General features: G+C 35.4%; 1 pseudogene; it reads left to right on the top strand.

Moving 5' to 3' along the window:
• Positions 1-506: 506 nt before the first annotated feature.
• On the top strand, positions 507-5,252 carry LOC120190469 (annotated as a pseudogene).
• The last annotated feature ends 8,278 nt before the right edge of the window (positions 5,253-13,530 follow it).

Consider the following 13,530-nt stretch of genomic DNA (forward strand, 5'->3'; position numbering starts at 1 on the left):
ATTTTTAAGTTGAACTTTTAACGATCGACTTTGGTCCACATGGAAGGTGGAGGCTGCCTCTTTTTTTAACTGCATTTCAACTACTACTACAGTGGATTTGATGGTGACTTGTAGTTACTAGTTAGTAGTGTTGGATAGCCACAGACTTATAGTTTTACATTAACAGATTATTAATATAAAATATAAAAGAAATATCTAAAATATATAAGAATTTCAAATTTTTATAAAGACGACCACAAGACCGAGTATATACATAATAGCTATCACCAAAACAGAACCATAATAATGAATGCCATTGTTGCCGCCCCTTAACCATCATCACATGTCTCTTTAATCCACACCGTTTACTTGCATGCCTCCCTCTTCATTACTTACAACCACAGCAATGAGACAAATTCAATAATTAACCTTTAATGTAATTCCATTAACATCCCATTAAGGGTTTTAAGGGACTCTACTCTATTTTCACTAACAGTTTCTTTTCATTTTAGGTTGCTAGTCTATTCTATGGCCCTGAACTTCTTCTGGGTCAGCTTCACTTTGTTCTTTGGCTTTTGGGTTATCGCTTTCTGTGATCAAGATGGTATGTATAATCTGTTTCAATTACAACGTTTAAAATTTACAATTCAAGTTCTTGTTGTTAGCAAAGCTCTGATCTTCAAATCACTATGGAACAGGATGATCTAACGCAATGTCAAAATACAGGATATTGAAGCTTTGAATTTGTTGAAATGATGTTTAATTCATCCATTTTAATTTCCCTGAGACAGGTTTCTTGAGCTTATCTTGTGGAGGAGCAAAGAGTTTTGTTGATTCATACAAGATTAAATGGGTCTCGGATGACGCTTTCATTACCACATGCAATAGAACTACTGTTGAGTATGTTGAAGGTACCTTCTCATCCAGCATTCCGATTCGATATTTCCCTGATTCTCGAGGCCGCAATTGCTATAGGTTACCAGTAGAGAATATATCATACATTGTTCTTGTGAGGGCCCAATTTGTGTATAAGAACTATGACAAACATAAGAAACCTCCAGCTTTCTCAGTTTCTCTTGGCAGAGCTATCTTTAGTATGGTGAACCTAACCGATAAAGATCCATGGATTGATGAGTTCATATTGGCCAGTGAGTAAGGATACACTCTCATATTGCTTGCAAGCTATCCCAGACAGGGGATCTCCTGTTATTTCATCACTTGAAGTTCGACCACTTCCTCGAGGCGCTTATCAAAGTAGGTTGGAAGATTTCCGGAATAAGTCACTTCGTAAATGTTATTGTATTAATAGTGGTTACACCAATGGATCGCTGAGGTAAAAGTATTGAACATTGCTTATCTGTATATGGCTTCTGTCGCATATCAAGATGTCTGTGACTAACTTCAGTTAAACAGGTATCCTATAGATCCATTTGATCGCATTTGGGATGCTGATCAAAGTTACACACCCTTACATGCCTCGCCTGCATTCAACATTCTTCTTAGGTTCAATTTGTCAAGTCAAAAGGAGAGCCCTCCATTGGATGTGTTGCAGACTGCTCGAGTTCTCGCACGAGAGGATGTGTTATATTATAACTTACCTCTAGATAAGTTGGGGGACTACTACATTGTCCTCTACTTTGCGGGCATCCTTCCCGTTTCCGCTTCTTTTGATATACTAATCAACGGAGATGTTCTACTATCAGAATTCACAGTAATAACCTCAGAAGCCAGTACTCTATATTTTAAGCAGAAGGGAATCACAAGTCTGGATATTGCACTTAGAAGCATCATATTCTATCCTCAAATCAATGCACTTGAGGTTTATGAAATTGTTGATATTCCACCCGAGACTTCCTCAACCACAGGTGACAAGGCATTGTTTTGTGTGAATCTGATGAGTTTTTAATGCTGACTAATGCCGACTCCATTCTTCTTGAACTTCCAGTTTCGGCACTTCAAGTTATTGAGCAGTCTAACGGTTTTGATCTCAGGTGGCAAGATGATCCATGCTTCCCAACTCCATGGGATCATATTGAATGTGAAGGAAGTACAGTAATATCATTGTATGCGCTTAGTAACTGTTTACTCTGTAATTTTCGGTCTTACTTTAGAGAACTACTCATACGGAGTTATTGTTTCCTCTTAGGGACCTTTCGAACATCAACTTGAGGTCGATTAGTCCAACATTTGGTGACTTGTTGGATCTTAAAACACTGTAATTCCTATCTGTGACTATTTATATCCCTGTATCCTCAAAACAGAACTTGTGCTAATCTCTGTGATTCGGTTTTCAGGAATTTGCATAACACATCACTTTCTGGAGCAATACAAAATCTAGGCAGCCTGCAGCATCTTGAGAAACTGTAACGTCTGCCGATGTATTTACCCTTTTTAGTATCTTCAAGTAGCAGGACTAATAATATGATCTTGACTGAATTCTCAGGAATCTGAGTTTCAATCAACTTACATCCTTCGGTTCCGATTTAGGAAGCTTGGTTAACCTTCAAGTTCTGTGAGTTGTAATCTTCTCCGATAATCAATTGAGATTTACTCTCGAAGTGTTTTCTTATGTTGCCACACAATAATTTCTTCCATCAGTTTATAGTTAGCAGTATCACAGTATTTAATGAAGGGAATCTGATACATGATAATTGAACTAATACTGCATTATATTATTGTTTTTTCTTCATGGAGGGACTTGCATAATAACAGTTTAAAAGGGATTGTTCCAGACAACTTGGGAGAGTTAAAGAACCTACATCTATTGTAAGTCACTTCGATAATTATGCAGTTTCTTTGTCCTACACCACCCTGAGTATCACCGGATAAAACTGTGTTCTCCATTCTTCAGGAATCTGGAGAACAACAAACTTCAAGGTACCCTTCCTCTATCTTTGAATCGAGAAAGTTTGGAAGTTAGGTATGGCATTTGTATTCTCGTTTTTTCCCCCCTCTAGCTATTTATTCGGTATCCTGTTATATAATTTTTCATGCAGAACATCGGGAAACTTGTGCCTTTCCTTCTCAACAATGGTGTGCAATGATGTCTTGTCAAATCCTTCAATCGAGACACCACAAGTTACAATTGTTACCGATAGGAAGCACAAACGGCATAGGCTGTTAGCAATTACACTTGGTGCAGCTGGGTTAACCTTATTTGCTCTACTCCTCGTTTCTCTTTTGGTATTATTATACATAAATAAGAGGAAAGGTGAAGCTACATATACTGCAAGTATGTAACAGTTATTCTCAACGTTGTTACCATGAAAATTGACAACAAGGTTCTTATGTCACATTGTTCTTGTACTCAGGTGCAGCAATTGATATGCGGAACTGGAATGCAGCAAGAATATTTTCCCACAAAGAAATAAAGGCAGCTACAAAGAACTTTAAGGAAGTGATAGGCCGTGGTAGTTTTGGATCCGTATACCTTGGAAAGCTATCAGATGGTAAACTGGTCGCTGTAAAAGTGCGGTCTGATAAAACTCAATTGGGTGCCGATTCTTTTATTAACGAGGTTTTCTTGACTCATTTTTTCTTGATCTAGGATGAGCTTCCATTCTGTTCTGTTATGTACTTATGTCTATTATACCTAAAGTATGCAGTTCGCTATGATATTTGGCTTCTTTCTAATTCTAATCCTCGCATTGGTGCTGTAAAAGTTACCTCATGTTCTAGGGATGGCATGCAGGTTCATCTCTTGTCACAAATTCATCATCAAAATCTTGTGAGCTTGGAAGGATTTTGTCATGAATCGAAGCAACAGATACTAGTCTATGAATATCTACAGGGTGGATCACTATCTGATCACCTCTATGGTATGTTTTCCGGAACTCAAGATTTAACCTTTTCATTTTACGGTTTTCAAGACAAATCCTTTAAATCTTTACCTCTCATCTATGAAACCGTTATAGCTTGTTCTCGATGTTTGTTTCAGGTCCAGAGAGTCAAAAGATTTCTTTAAGCTGGATTCGGAGACTGAAGATAACTATTGATGCTGCAAAAGGTACGCCTAAATGTCTAGTATTCTGTTTCTACCCTCGTATAAAAATACAAAGGATTTAGCCTCGTTTGTTTCAAAGGGCTGGACTATTTGCATAATGGGAGTGATCCGAAAATTATACACCGCGATATCAAGTGTAGTAACATCCTATTGGATTGTCAGATGAACGCCAAGGTCTGTGATTTCGGCCTCTCTAAGCAAGTAACTCAGGAAGATGCAACTCATGTGACCACCTTTGTCAAGGGCACTGCAGGCTATATAGATCCTGAGTAAGTTTTCGTTGAGTTTACTAAGTTGTGCCGTTACCGCACCGACACACACGACCATCAATGTCTTTCATTAATGACCAGTTTGAAGTGCAGGTACTATTCCACCCAACAGCTGACTGAGAAAAGTGATATCTACAGTTTCGGGGTTGTTCTTTTAGAGCTCATATGTAGAAGAGAACCGCTGACTCATTCTGGAACACCAGATTCCTTCAATTTAGTGCTATGGGTAACCAAAATTTTCTTTTTCTTTTAATTTTCTTCAGTTTGCTCCATATCGTACTGCATGAGGACCATGATGGTGCATCACATATCTGTTTTTGATCTTTCGTAAGTGCCCACAATGTCAACTTGTTTACCTTCGATGATGCATACAACTCGCACGAAACATACCGGCTCGGCATTTGTCAACTAGTAGTTCAAGTTGTTGCAGAAGTTCCTGCAAATTTCCTAGTTTATTTGCTGGAGGATCATGGATTTAAGAAGGCAAATTAGAAGCTGTTAATATAAGCTCCTAAAACAGTTGTTTGATCCATGCAATGCTTTTTCAAATTTCTATTTCAATGCTTAGCTGTAAACAACCGATTTATATATGATTTAAACGCAGGCGAAGCCGTACTTGCAGGTGGGTGCACTCCAGATAGTGGATGACAGCTTGAAGGGAACCTTCGATGTCGAAAGCATGAGAAAGGCAGCCTTAGTCACTGTAAGGTCCGTGGAAAGAGATGCATCACGGAGACCGACTATTGCGGAAGTGTTGGCGAAGCTGAAAGAAGCCTACGTTCTTCAGCTATCATATCTTGCATCTTTGGGACACCCAGGTTAAGCTAGCAAAATGCAAGATCAAAAGATTGTTCATATTTAATATCCGAATATTGAAAACTTTTCGAGCTGAGTATTTAAAGATAGAGTTGGGTATTTTTTTTTGCGAGGGGAGGCGTATAATTCTTTCGGCAAAAAAAGCCTCATATGTGAGAACAGAGAGTAGGTTATGGTAGAGTGTATTTATAAGACTGCATATGTATCTATTGTCAATGGCAAGCAATGACAGTGTCTTATATTTGAGTAATTTGCCAAACCTTCCAACATGGAAAGGGTACTAAAATAATGCAGTTGAAGCAGCCACAACGTAGGGGAAACATTCTCCAAATTCCCTGTATGATTCAAGGGAGGCCATGCTTAAAATATGTATCATAACAAAAGAAACAGGCTTCTTAATTCATAGAATTTCGTCTGAGACTGAATAAAAATGTTAAGACAGCTTAATCAAACACAGTTGGTCATTTGATTCATAAAAAAACATAGCAGTTGACAGCAGTAATCTTTGTCCAGAGTAGAAGTGAAATGGGGGGATGGCTTTCCACTTAGTCAAGGGGAAGTCTAAAGTTCAACGAGGTAGGATAGCTGCTTTTGGCTATCAGAAATCGTCTCTGGCATCGTTCTATGGCCATTTCTTCTCATCAGCTGTTGCAGTTGCAGATGCTTCATCTATTAATGGAGGTGAAACAATGATGGAAAACTTTGGTCCAGTTACTGAAGTAGAAGATAGTTTTCCGGGTAAGTACAGCGTATCTAAATTGAGATCTTTGCATTGTTCTCATTGATTTGAAGTTTTCATTCAATATTGAACTATTACATGATTGTCTCTTATTATCATTAGGTTTCTATTGACCGATATGAATCTGCCATTTTAGATGATTCGAGTGAGGCAAACCTGGCATGGTTTTTAATTGAGCAAGCCGGATCGGAATATTGGAACAAGCTCTTTAAGAAGGAAAGGCTTGGGGTGCTGCTCTATACCTGGAGTTGGAGAAAGAAAGGGCTGCTGCTGCTGATGAATCTATGGAAATGATTTTGCATCTACAGGAGGATAAGGCATCGATAGAAATGGAATCAACACAATATCAAAGGATGATAGAAAAAAAATCTGCTTATGATGAAAAAGAGATGAACATTCTGAAACAGATCCTTGTCGGGAGGGAGAAGGAGAATCGCTTTTGGAGAAAGAAGTTAAAGCTTACAGGCGGATGAATAGACGTGGAGATGCGCCGGAGGGGTGTGGTTTTTGTTACACTATGAATAAAGGTGGACAAATGCCTTCACTTTCATTTGGTTTAGAAGAAGATCCATTGCTAATGGGAATAGGGATCCCCTGGGAAGAATGATGTGGGAAAAGGTTCTAGTTGGCCTTCAAAAATTGAGACACCAGCAGCTGAGAAATTAATTGATGATGCCATAGCATGCCAAACAGTAACAACAGAAACAGCCCTAAGTTTCTGTGGCAATTCTTTAAGTGTATTAGATCTCAAGAGAAATGCCGAATTTGGTGAGCCACTAAGCTGCAATATACAAAATTCCACATTTGATATAGAACTAAAACTAACTATTTATGATTTCCATGTTGTCAATGATAACAAAGGCACATTTAAGGAGGAGAATAGCAAAAAATGTTAACTGCTAACTTGTTCTGCTTTAGATCATGAGACACGGCTATATGACTTAGGGAGGGGTTCTTTTGCAGTCAGAAACGAGTACACCTTACAGAAAGGCTACAAATAGTTCAAGGAGAAAAAGAGAAGCCGACTTCTTCTGCAGATCAGAGGGAGAGGATAGAGATCATATTGAAACTCAATGAGGAGCAGGTGAACCAGCTTCGAAAAATTTCAGTAGCTATAGGACCCCGTTTGACAGACTTCTTTACCTCCTTTGTCTCCATCTTCTAAGGTATGTGACATTTCAACTTGACCGTTCTGTTGCATGCTTATTATGTTAATTACCATCGAATCATGATATCTTTATGCCGTTATGCTTGCAACAAATTGACCATTAAAACAACAAAGACATGATCATTTGTGTCTGCAGAATCTTTGTTCATTCAGAGTGTCATGTCTGCATGGAAAGTCGACAACTCAAGTTAGTGAACGTCTGTTGAGTACATACACGTAGTGTACGCGTAAGACAAACTGACCATAGTTTTCACCATGCTTATTAAGCATCGTAGTAAGGAACGACTGCTGCAACTATTCCGTAGCATCAATTGAATGATATTGCTCTATGTATTAAAATTTCCATATATAGAAACCCAACTGTGAAAGCATTTCAAAAGTGTTTCTCCAAGTTACTATCTGGAAACATAACATGATCCCAAAGAGTCCCATCTTCCTTCAAGTCCAATTCTGTTGGTTAGTTACGTGAGAATGACCGGAAAATATATCTTGTAAGGAAATTGACGATTTCCCACTACTATTTTCTCACCAAACTTATTAACGATTCAGATGTCCATACATCATTCCTTAGAACTTACTTCAGATACTGCTTTTTAGGTACTATGGATATTTTTTAAGGTCTGATGCTAATATCAACAAGTGAAGGGTCCTTCTCCATAGGGACGGGGATGGATCAAGGGGGTGGGCGGGCGGCCGTCCCTGCGCCACTGCCCCCCTATTTTTTATTTCTAAAAAAATATATGGGTAAATATTAAATTAAGAATCCAAATTTTAGTTTATTTTAATTTTGTCCCTTTATTTTCTATGGTTAATTATATTTTACCCCTCATTTTCCATGATTAATTATACTTTGCCCCCTCTCATTTTCCATGATTAATTATATTTTACCTAGAGGACGGGGGCAATCGCCCCTAAAATTTTCAAATTATCATATATTTTAAATATTTTTTTATATTTTCTATTGATAATATGTTTTCTCCCCTATAATTTAATAAGTTCATTTTTCTAAAATTTTAAAAGTTCGTCCCTATAATATAAGATCATGCATTTCTTCATAGGTGCTTATTATTTGAGTAGTAATTGGTAATTTGTGGATAAAATCCGTAAATGTCCATAGAAATTAGCTGTGGAAGTTAGTTGATGTTGTTGGTGTCTGTTTGTAAAAACCTTTTAATATTTTTACTTTCAATTGAATTAGAGTAGCTTCAAAGTTGTGTCTAGTTGACCCCTCAATAAATAAATAATCAAAGGCCAACCTTGACCACTTACTTGTCATCTTTCCTCGAGTTAGGCCGAGGGGCTGCCTATGGATGTAATTATTGTTTGAAAGTGAAAATATACGAAAAAGAAAAAGTTGACACTATTTGGTCACCATCTTCTCGATGAATAGAAGAATGTACTGGAAAGTTATTCCATCTTACTGTTCGAGCATTATGCTCGTCATAATCTCTTAACATACATAGTGATGAGTAACGGCAAATTATCAATAGAGATAGCCAAGGAGAAAACATCTCGAGAAGGGGGTGATATAAGCCAGGTTAGGCGCGCGCGAGAGAAGGCAAGCTCGGTGAAGGTCAACGTTGATGGAGTAGTATGTTAAAAGATAACGACGATAGCAGAGTTGTGGACGATCCACGATGCATTGAAGCATGGAAGGGATATGAGGCTTTAAGTGATCGTTTGCTTACCTTGATCCTCTTGTTCAATATTATTTAAAAAAATACAACGATAAATGTTAAAATATAATTTGTTTTTAACGAAAATATAAAGCAAGTAAAATTGGATGCAAAGGAATATGAGATGGCCATGTTTGAGGTAGTTATTGTGGTGGTTTGATCATGTGCCTGAAACTAACACATGAATCTCTATTATCCATTGCTTGTACCGCACCCAACCACGCACCATGATGCCTAAAGTTCTTAGCTTTCGGTATTTAACAACCCACCTTTCTTTCCCCTCTACATCTCACTGGGACCTTAGCTGCAATAAATTATTCTCACTATAATAAACAGAATATTCTGCACCAAGTATTGTACGACTTTTTTTAATTTTAAAAATGGATTATAATTAATTAATAAAAATATTTTTATTCAATTTATTAATAGAAGTTTACGGATAACAAAATAAAACTAGTGCTTGGAAAATTAAAAACATAAACAGTTGAAGTGATTGAAATATACAGATTAAGAGAAAACACAATACAAAAATTCAGTAGCATCGTATGCAGATTATTCTAGTGGTTTCCTAGTCCCTCATTTCTTTTTCTTATTATTTTTTTATTAAAACATTGCTTCTAAAAGTATTATTAAACATCAAAAGCATTTTCATAATTTAATGTTAGCGTGGGACATTTTGTATCTAACTGCACCTCAAAAACGTGTCTGGTTTTATGTCCCTTTTCTTTTATATGCAAGAAAAAGCATATTTCATAAAAAATATTCTTTTTAAAAAAGATTAGTATTTGATATAATATAGATTGTGTTTGTTTGTTTGTTTTTTTAATAAAAATGAGGTTCGATACTCGAAAATTAACTCATTATAATGGTAGAAGAATGATTAGAGATATCTCTAGATAAAATTGGTAGAAGATTAGTCGAAGGAGATTCAAACACTTGAATCGAATAACACGACCTCGATGAGAGTTTAACCATGGAATCAACTGTCATATTTGCTTCTTGCGGAACTATGACAATAAAACAAACAAACTTTATTAACCATGTCAACAATAGATCGGATCAAAAATTATGTTTGTTATTCTTTTAAAAATAATATTATGAATTTTAAACTATAAATCTTACATCTTAAAACTTAAAATCTTAAACCTAAATAAGACACATTACATAAAATAAACAAAATTATATAAACAAAAATTTACATATATACAGATAAATTTTTTTTATGATTAATCAAATATGAGTGAATCTAACGATAATATTTGCGGTGCACATTTAAAAACTCGATTCATAAGTAGTTTTTTTTCCTTTGAAATTTTAGCAATAAATTTTGAAAAATTAATACGTACTCTTAAATTGATTTCTTTTTCATTTACACTAATTTCTATTTATATCTCAATAATTTGTGATGGATAATTTGTTAGTATAGTTTTTTTGAAAACATATGTCAATTATAATTTCCCTTATTATAGGCCATTTATTTTCAATATCAATGTCATCCCAATTTAAATGTCAGTTGATTTACACTCATATTTATATTTGCACTACTAAAGTTTTTTTATATAAAACATGTCTAGGGATGGCAAAAAAACCCGAATCCGACGGGAAAAATTGAAAATCGAATTAAACGGGGACGGGGAAAAATCGTTTATGCTAAATGGGGACGGGAAAAAATCGTTTATGCTAAACGGGGACGAGGACGGGTTTGGTAATCTCTGTCCCGATTACCCGATTACTCGGCCCGATACCTGTCCCGATACTCAACCTGATAAATATTAAAAATAATTATTATATATATAATATTAATAAATTTAAATTAAATTAAAAAATATATATAATAATTATATATTTAATTTAAATATATATATATACCCGGCTTGATACCCGTTTAAATCCACGCGATTTTTTAAGCGAGGACGGGTATGAGTTTTTTAAACGGGGACGGGAACGGAACCAATACCCGGCCCGAACCCATCCCTAAACATGGCTAAAGAATATTTTCTATATAAAAGTTACTCCATATTTAATCAATGAATTAGATGCCGACATATTATTAATAATAAATTTAAATAATTATTCAAATAATAATAATAAATTTAATTTTAAATTTTATTATGTTATATCACCATGGATACATAGAATTATGCACCATCAATGCATCCAACGTTCACTCAAAAAAATTAAAATCATATTTTACATTGTAGCATATCAAATTTATTTGATATTCTTATTTAGTTGTTCGTCGAGAACCTATCATGTTAGCTAAATGATAAAAGAGAATGTTAGAGATTCTGGATTCGAGCAGTTGTATTTGAATTATATATATAAATTGAAAACATGTTATCTTATAATCATCTCATACTCTTAAAAAAAATTGTTAATCTAAAAATTCATATCAATCTCAATTACTTTATCGATTTTAAAAAAATTACATTTTTAATTCAAATTTATTTTGAATTTACATCAATTTGAATTATTTAATATTCAAATTATTTTAAGTTTAGTTCATCTAAGTTTGAAGTTTTGATTTTCATGTAAAATTATTATAAAGTTCAAATCATTATGAATTAAATTTTAATTAAAAAATTAAATTATTTAAATTTAAATATCCAACGCAATATTACATTTTTTTTGTTACAACGAAATAAAGCCACTGCATTTGCAGTTGCTATTAGTTCTTCTCCAAACCTGCTTGTCAAGTGGGAGAAACATTTGAACATAGCTATTGGCTCGCACCGTGTAGCTTTACGGGTAGTCGGGTACCCTGGAGTCCACCGTACCTAATAATCTCTGTAACGGCCATAAACGTCGAAACCTCGCTCCGGCGCTCCCGCCTTGGAAGAAAAGGAAAAAAGAACCCAAAGCAACGGACAAAAAATCGGTAATCGTTGAAGGGAACCACCGACACTTGATTAGTAGGTGAAGCGGCGGTTTCACGCTACGTTCCGAAAGCGGATTTTTCCTTTTTATAAATTATAAATTAAATAAAAAAAAGGCTTTTTGACAACGACACCCTTCAGCTAACTGGCCTGGCCTCAAAAAAGATTAATGAAAAGAAAATAATTATTTTATTTTATTATTCTAGAAACAATATAGAGATAAAAGAAGAAAAGCCCGCCTCGCAACGTAAAGCTAGCTCTGGCTTCGATTATTATTATATTTATTTATTTTTATATATAAGGAAATCGAAAATTCAATCACCCGGTAACCTCGCTCCATCTGTGTGGAATGAATGCGGTATTTTTTTCAAGGTATATTTTCATACGTTTCCTATTTTCAGTTTTTTTATTGATGCATTAATTATGTCATTGAAGTTTTAATATATATATATATATATATATATATATTATCTTTTAGTTGTATTTGTTTGATCTTCATTTTGTATCTGACGTGATTTCATTTCGGTTTTTTTTGCTTTACCTTCTTCTGACCAGTAATACTGTATTGTTCTGCTGATGCCGATTCATTTCTTTTTTGTCCATTTCTGGTCAATTCGAATTTGTTTTCTACAGCAACCTGTTAAAAGTCAAATAATTTAGGTACTAAATTAGGTATCAAATGGTGCTTTGTCAATGTCAAAAATTAGACACCTAATTTTTGTTGAAATTGGGTAATGGGATAATTAATTTTAGTCATTGTAATTTAGGGTATTTATAAGATTAGTCCTTAAGTTTTAACTATAAATACCATAGCTCATATAGCTTCAAAATCATCCCAAAGCATTCTAGCTTTCTTCCAATACTAAAGAGATTTTAGAGAGTTTCTTGAGAGTTGTTTTCTCCTTTTTATCTAGAGAGAATTATCATTGTTTTCTCCTTGGTAGATCGAGAGAGGTTGTAATTCCTATTTTCTCATAGTGAATTTCTTCTACCGTTGCCCGTGGTTTTTACCCTAAATTTTTAGGGGTTTTCCACGTAAATTTTGTGTCTCTTTTATCTTCATTTTTATTTTCTCAAATTATCAGTTGCGATTTTGCTCTATCCGATAGCCGTCTTCCGCAACAATTGGTATCCGAGCTAGATTAGAGTGTGTAATATCTGCTTATTGTCTTTGTGGTTGCCACCAAAAGGTGGATCCTCCAACATAAGAAAGTAAGAAGTTATTACTCATTATTCGAAGGTTCCAGAGAAATATTCACGATAGTGAAATAGTGGGAGCTATCTGTAAACGAAGCAATGGCAACGAAATTTGATATTGAAAAGTTCAATGGGAGAAATTTCTCATTGTGGAAATTGAAGATGAAGGACATCCTGAGGAAAGACGGTTGTCTAGCAGCTATCAGCGAAAGGCCAGTAGATTTCACAGACGACAACAAATGGATCGAAATGGACGGAAATGCTATTCTTGGGGTATGCTGATGGAGTAAAGGGGTATCGCTTGTGGGATCCCACTGCCCGCAAAGTGATCATTAGTAGAGATGTTATCTTTGTAGAAGATAAACTACAAAGAAAAGAAGACGATGATAGCGCTGAAAAGTCAGAGACTACTCAGATACATATGGAAAAAGAGTTTGAAGAAGGAGATTCTTTTGAAGCAGAACCAGCACATGATGAACAAGAACCAGAGAGTTCTGAAGCTCCAACAACTCGTCAATCAGATCGTGTGAGAAGACGTCCCAATTGGCATTCATATTATGTTATAGAAGGTAATATTGCATACTGCCTTTTAACAGAGGACGGTGAGCCATCAACATACCAAGAGGCAATAAACAACTCAGATGCTTCACTGTGGATGATGGCGATGCAAGAAGAAATCGAAGCCCTTCATAAAAATAATACATGGGACCTTGTGCCACTACCACAAGGAAGGAAGCCAATTGGTAACAAATGGGTCTTCAAAATCAAGCAAAATTGTGACGATCAAGTTGAGAGGTATCGTGCAAG

Source organism: Hibiscus syriacus, unplaced genomic scaffold, assembly GCF_006381635.1.
Source record: "Hibiscus syriacus cultivar Baekdansim isolate YM2019G1 unplaced genomic scaffold, ASM638163v2 tig00116962_pilon, whole genome shotgun sequence".
NCBI lineage: Eukaryota > Viridiplantae > Streptophyta > Magnoliopsida > Malvales > Malvaceae > Hibiscus > Hibiscus syriacus.